General features: G+C 39.3%; 1 protein-coding gene across 1 annotated transcript in view; it reads right to left on the reverse strand.

The window, feature by feature from the left end:
* The window catches only part of LOC115225815 (probable hydrolase PNKD), a 103,889-nt gene that overhangs the window by 59,781 nt on the left and 36,608 nt on the right, over window positions 1-7,500 (reverse strand). The window lies entirely within an intron of this gene.

Below are 7,500 nucleotides of genomic sequence, written 5' to 3' on the forward strand. Positions count from 1 at the left end.
GCGGTGGCGGTGGTGGTGGTGGTAATGGTGGTGGATGTGATGGTGATGCAGGTGGAGATAATGGTAGTGGTTGTGGTGGTGGCGGCTGAAGTACAGGAGAAAGGCAATAATGGAAGAAGGAAGTCACAAAAAGTCTGGTGTTTAATGGCGGGTGGAGGATGTGGGTTAAGGTAGGGACCTTCACCAGTCAAAATAAATCCTTGATCCAAGTGGTTCTGACTGGTATGGGTCAGGCAGTGGACAGACAAACACCCTCCTCACACCTTCCTGGGTTCAATGAAATAAGTATCAGTTAAATACTGGGGACTCTCTCTCTCTCTTTACTCTTTTACTTGTTTCAGTCATTTGACTGCGGCCATGCTGGAGCACCGCCTTTTAATCGATCAACTCGACCCCGGGACTTATTCTTTTTGTAAGCCCAGTACTTATTCTATCGGTCTCTTTTGCCGAACCGCTAAGTAACGGGGACATAAACACACCAGCATCGGTTGTCAAGCAATGCTAGGGAGACAAACACAGACACACAAACACACACACGCATATATATATATATATATATATATATATATATAAAATATTATTAGAGACAAAACCACTATTTTGCAAAACAAACAAGGAAAGACTTAATCAATACATAAAATTTTAATAAATAGTCAAAAAACCGCCACTACAATTGTTTTCTGTCTTGATCGACAATCTTCAGGTGGACTTCCAATCTAAAATATCAATATTTTACAATCCTAAATCTGATTTTTTCCCTGTAAATTTGGATTTATTCCCTAATATTATATTATATATATATTATATATATATAGATATATATATATACATATATACGACGGGCTTCTTTCAGTTTCCGTCTACCAAATCCACTCACAAGGCTTTGGTCGGAAGAGGCTATAGTAAAAGACACCAATGGGGCAGTCTGCTCTTGAAATTAACATGCAAGTGGCTGAGCATTCTACAGACACACACACACCCTTAACCCTTTCGTTACTGTATTTATTTTGAGATGCTCTGTGTTTCTTTCAATTACTTTAAATATAATAAAGAATTTAGTAAAATAACTTAGTTATCATTCAGCTAGTTTTAGGAACATAAATTGTGACTAAGGTTTGGTGGAAGATTTTTATTCAAAACATATGAAAATAAGACATTTGTACTCAGAGCCAGAGCCAGTTTCAGCCGGATTGGTAACGATAGGGTTAATATAGTTCTCAGGGAGATTCCAGCATGACACAGAGTGTGACAAGACTGGCCCTTTGAAATACAAGCACTAGTTATTATTGCCAGCTGAGTGAACTGGAGCAATGTGAAATAATGTGTCCTGCTCAAGGATACAACACATCACCAGGAGTTGAACTCACAACCTTGTGATTGTGAGCTGAATACCCTAACCACTGAGTGATATGCCTTCACACAATATGAGTACGAGAAAGAGAGAGAATAGATATAAAAGAATATAAGATAATTAGAGAAAAAAAGTCTGTTCAGTGGTTACTTTGACTCTTTAGTGTTTAAACAGGCCACATCTGGCCCAGATAGTCTACTTGTTTGATATTTGAACTAGCCATATCTAGCCTCTTACACCTAACCTACATTGACATTCTTAACATAAGCAATCACATCACTGAAACCTCAAAGCTGTACGATAATGCATGGTTAATTCAAAACAATTTGAGTGAAAAAGTATTACATTTAACAGAGTAATCTGAACACTAAAGGGTTAATAGTGATCCCTAATGTTGATACAAGGCTCCAAATTTAATCAGAGCCCTCTCATAACAAATTGTATTGACTTCATTTTTTGTAAATCACTCATTCTCATTTAATTGTATATATTTTAATTGTTTGTTTATTCATATGTTTTGTCTGTCTCATTGGATACCCTGACCCCAATGTTTGTTTTGTCTGTCCTCAGTATGGTCCCCTCTTTTTCTCATCCTCGTGGTTAATAAAGAAATTTACTGGTCCTTTTTTATATCAGTCCTGGTAGGATGAAAGGCAAAGTCTCCCTTCATGGGATTTCAACTCAACTCAGAATGTCAAAAGAAAGGTAGGCAATTAAATGTCACAAAGCAATTTCTGTGTGTCACTTTACTGATTTTGCCAAACATAGGCAACATTAATAATAATAGAATGGTGACAAAAACAAAGGTTTGATAGAGAAAGTCAGAGAGAAGAGAGGGGAAAGTGTTATAGATAGATAGATAGATTCAGTGAGAGAGAAAGAGAGAGAGAGGAGAAGAGAGAGGGAGTAAAGGAGAGCACATAGGAGAGAGAATGAAGCAGGAAGGAAGATAGAAAAAAAAAACAACCCTCGGCTTGGAATTTCTGATAAGCCAAGCAGGAAACCAGCTGATAAAGAGCCAGGACTGGTAGTCTTATCTATCTGTTACAATATATATACATACATATATACAAAGACACATGTGTGTGTGTGTGTGTATGTGTGAGTGTATGAAAACAAAAACAAAAACAAAAATAAAGAAACCAGGAAGTTTACTTGAGAGCCATTGAGGACTAACTAACCCCTTGCATATGAAAATTTCTTCATTCACCTCACAAGGAGGATGACACTGGTAAACAACCTGCACCAGCACCAGCACCAGCACCACCACCACTATCATCACCACCATCTCTCCGTTAACACCACACCGCCACCACCACTATCATCAATTCGATCACCAACACTATACACCACCGCCACCATCATCAACTCCTACTATCACCACCACCACCACCTCCTCCTCAATCACCTTACTACCACCATCATCACTACGACTACCACCACTACCATAACCACCACCACCTCCTCAATCGCCTTACTACCACCACCATCACTATCACCATCACCACCACCACCACCACTTCCTCAATCACCTTACTACCACCATCATCACTACTACCACCACCACCACCACCACCTCTTCAATCACCTTACTACCACCATCATCACTACTACCACCACCACCACCACCACCTCTTCAATCACCTTACTACCACCATCATCACTACTACCACCACCACCACCTCTTCAATCACCTTACTACCACCATCATCACTACTACTACCACCATCACTATCACCATCACCACCACCACCACCACTTCCTCAATCACCTTACTACCACCATCATCACTACGACCACCACCACCACCACCACCTCTTCAATCACCTTACTACCACCATCATCACTACTACCACCACCACCACCACCACCTCTTCAATCACCTTACTACCACCATCATCACTACTACCACCACCATCACCATCACCATCACCACCTCCTCAATCACCTTACTACCACCATCATTACTACTACCACCACCACCACCACCACTACCATAACCACCACCACCTCCTCAATCACCTTACTACCACCATCATCACTACTACTACCACCATCACCATCACCATCACCACTACCACCACCACCTCCTCAATCACCTTACTACCACCATCATCACTACTACCACCACCATCACCATCACCACCACAACCATCACCCTCCTCCTTGCCAAATAAAAATAACTTCCTGGTGGTTTGGAGGGTGGGATGTCAGGTGAGGGTATTTGAAGGTTTTAAAACCTGAAATCAGAATGATAATACAAACAAAAACAGATACCCACTCCCACCCTAGGCCTACCCATTCCAACACACACTCACATCATATGCATTCACACTTACAAATTCTAAGACACCTCGCAGGCCACCTAAGCTAAAGTAAACTTCATTTACCAAAGTTACTATTCTACTAAAATAATTCCATTAAACCATTGCAGCATGGAAGGTGTTTATAAGCCATTTAAGAAACACACAAAACCTGTTAGATTCACTTCAACATTTAAATGTAATTTGTCAAAATATTTTCGTCACTTATTTTGACAAATTACATTTAATTGTTGAAGTGAATCTAACGGTTTTTGTGTGTTTCTTAAATGGCTTATAAACACCTTCCATGCTGCAATTGTTTTCGTTCCAGCACACAATCTCAGATCAAGTCACTTGCTATGCAAGTACATCTCCGTAATTCTATTAAAATTTTATTATAATTCCAAAGGTGATTCAAATATCTATGTGACAAAAAATTTTAGTCATTGCTTCCCCAGCCAGAAAGATTACCGCATGCCCCATCTGTCTATATTGTTACATAGTGAAATTTTTTTTTAAGTCTGTGTTGCATTGTGTTGACAGACTTGCACTTAAAATTCTTGCTTTTTTATCAACATCTACCTTTTACATACACTCTCTCTATCTTGCTGCATTTCTATCTCAACTACTTTTTCTCCTCCCCTTAAATATATGGTGTGACAGGAGTTATCTACCCTGTTGATTCCTCCCCTTCTTCTCCACCACCTTCACACGTATCTCGTGACAGTGACAAACAGACACGTGGAGATCAGCTTCTCTTTTACAACATAAAATTTTAGAAATTTAGATGATGGGGTTCAAAACATTATCAACGATGCCCTTAATGGGTCAATGATATAAGAAGCTCGTTGACCCCTGCTCTAATAACTTTGACATATTTACTGCTTACATCATTCTTACTTGATCCACACAGACCTGTGGCTTTAAACAACATCAATCGTCTGAGAGCTGTTCAGCGACATGCAACCAAGAGAATACCCTCCATCAGGCATTTGCCATATCCTGAACGCCTTACTTCCCTGGGCATGGACACATTGAAACTCCGACGTCTGGCAGCTGACTTGGCAGACACCCATAAAATTATCAACCATCTTACAAACAATAATTCTGAGCACCTCTTCAAACTCCATCTGTCTAACACCCGTGGACATGTTTACAAAGTAAGAAAACAGCACAGCTCCCATGACTTTCGGAAACATTTTTTCACGCTGAGAGTTGCTGAAGCATGGAACAAACTGCCGGCATCGGTTGTTGGTTGTCGGAGCACTGCATCCTTCAAAACTTCCATGCTTCCTGACATTCGCCAACACTACACCTGATTTTCTCCCCTCCATACACACGCAAGCATATATCTGACTCATATACTGTTCACTTTCCAGACATTTCTACATTACTGCATATGCTTTATACGCACTTTCTGACAAGTTGTGGTGCACCTGAGCACTGTATACAATAATTTCATTATTATTATTATTAAAATAATTAAATTTTCTTTCAGAAACATTTTTTCACGCTAAGAGTTGCCTGAAGCATGGAACAAACTGCCGGCATCAGTTGTTAGTTGTCGGAGCACTGCATCCTTCAAAACTTCCATGCTTCCTGACATTCGCCAACACTACACCTGATTTCCTCCCCTCCATACACACGCAAGCATGTATCTGACTCATACATTGTTCGCTTTCCAGACATTTGTACATTACTGCATATGCTTTATACGCACTTTCTGACAAGTTGTGGTACACCTGAGCACTGTATACAAGAATTTCATTATTATTATTATTATTATTAACAGCAGCTGCAGCAATGACAGCATTGAAACAGTGTCCCCCTATAATACAATACATCTTTATGCCTTACTCCCTACCTCACTTACTCCAGTAAGCCATACCTATATAACAACTCAATAATTAATTAATTTCACCCATATTTAAAAAGCTTGCTCTGATAATTGATATGAAATTATCAGAGTTCCTAACTAACAACCTGTGACCAAGTCTTATGCCATGTCAAAACCAGTCTTAATGGTTGAACATTGTTATAAACTGTATTCCATTCCATACATAGTTTCTGTCTCTCCTCCTCCAACACCAGCTCTGTCACACTAAGTCTACTGTACCACATGTCTCTTGGAGAAAGCAGCGGGTCATGTGAGTGTACTAGTGGATAACCAGCAGAAAGAGAAGAAGAGAGAGAGGGGTGGTTAGCAGGTCATAAGTTGTCATTAGCACTGTTCTGTTTGTTCATGGCCAAGACACGCTATTCGGATAAAGAGATAAGACCTGAAATTTTGCGGAGCGGGGCGCAGGAGTTAATCAGTTAAATAGACCCCTATGCTAAACTGGTACTTGTTTCATCGACCCTGAAATGTGTTGAAAGGAATTCTTTGGGGTTTGGATAATTCACTTTTGGAAACATGGGTGTTTCGTTGAACATCCTTAAACAACCTTTTACTCACAGACCTTTTGAGCAGGATGGGCTACTCAACCTGAAGAAAATTCTAACTAGGTCCCACCTGCAAGGTCATGTGCTGTTTGTCTTGATATGAGATAACCATGTCACGCTTATATGGTTGTGATGCATGTGCGTGGTGTACTCCTTATCAGACGGGTAGTCATGATGGGTTTATTGGGCTTTGTATAATTGTACCCCAGTGTCACTTTGATGGTATGCACTGTCCCCTCACTCAATAATTATACTACTACTACTGCTGCTGCTGCTGCTGCTACTACTACTACTACTACTACTAATAATAATAATAATAATAATAATGATGATGATAATAATAATAATAATAATAATAATGATGATAATAATAATGATAATAATAATAATAATAATAATAATAATAATCCTTTGTACTATATGCACAAGGCCTAAAATTCTGGGGGAAGGGACAAGTTGATTATATTGACCTGAGTCTCAACTGATATTTATTTCACCAACTCCAAAAGGATGAACGGTAAAACTGACCTCCCTAGAATTTGAACTCAGAATCTTGGGTAAGTGTCTTCTATTAAAACCCTGGGGCCAATCAAAGCATTGTGAGTAGATTTGGTAGATGGAAACTATGTGGAAGTGTATCACATATAAATATTTGCATACATGTTTTTGCGTATGTAGGCACAGAAAGGGTTGTGTGGGAAGAGCTTGCTTTGCAATCGTGTGGTTTCAGGTTCAGTCCTACAGTGTGATATCTTGGACAAAAATCTTGTTCTATAGCCCTGAGCCAATAAAAGCTATGAGTGAATTTGGCATACGGAAACTGTGTGGAAGCCCAGTGTGTGTGGACTGGGTTCCCATGTTCAGTCCACAGCACCATGGGGGCTTCAACATGTTCTTTTCACCAGTATGGCAGAGGGGTTCAGTTTTTTTATACTCATCCCCAGGAGTAGTTAAGTTGATTATATTGACCCAGTGTTCACCTGGTACTTATTTTATCAGCCCTGTAAGGATGAAAGATAAAATTCGACCTCAGTAGAGTAGAATTTAGACTAAGAATGTAAAGACAGATGAAATATTAAGCAATTTGCTCAGCATGCTAACAATTCTGCCAGTTGGCCTATATATATAATACACTAGCAGTATCGCCCAGCGTTGCTCAGGTTTGTTTCGACCCTTTAGAATTGGAATTTTTGAAAAGTAAAAATTTTGCATTGTGTAGCTTGTTATTCTCTTTAAGTGAACATTTTTCTGGTTGAAATACATCGAAAAATGGCGACGCAGCAGTAAAAAAATTGTAAAAAATAGGGATTTTTCATAGAAAAAATGCACCTTTTTGATGTAAATAATTTTTGGTCTTAACATGGTCCAATTTGAATTTTTTCTTCTACAGAAGGAAGAGCAAGC

Source organism: Octopus sinensis, linkage group LG28 (genome assembly GCF_006345805.1).
Source record: "Octopus sinensis linkage group LG28, ASM634580v1, whole genome shotgun sequence".
NCBI classification, from domain to species: Eukaryota; Metazoa; Mollusca; class Cephalopoda; order Octopoda; family Octopodidae; genus Octopus; species Octopus sinensis.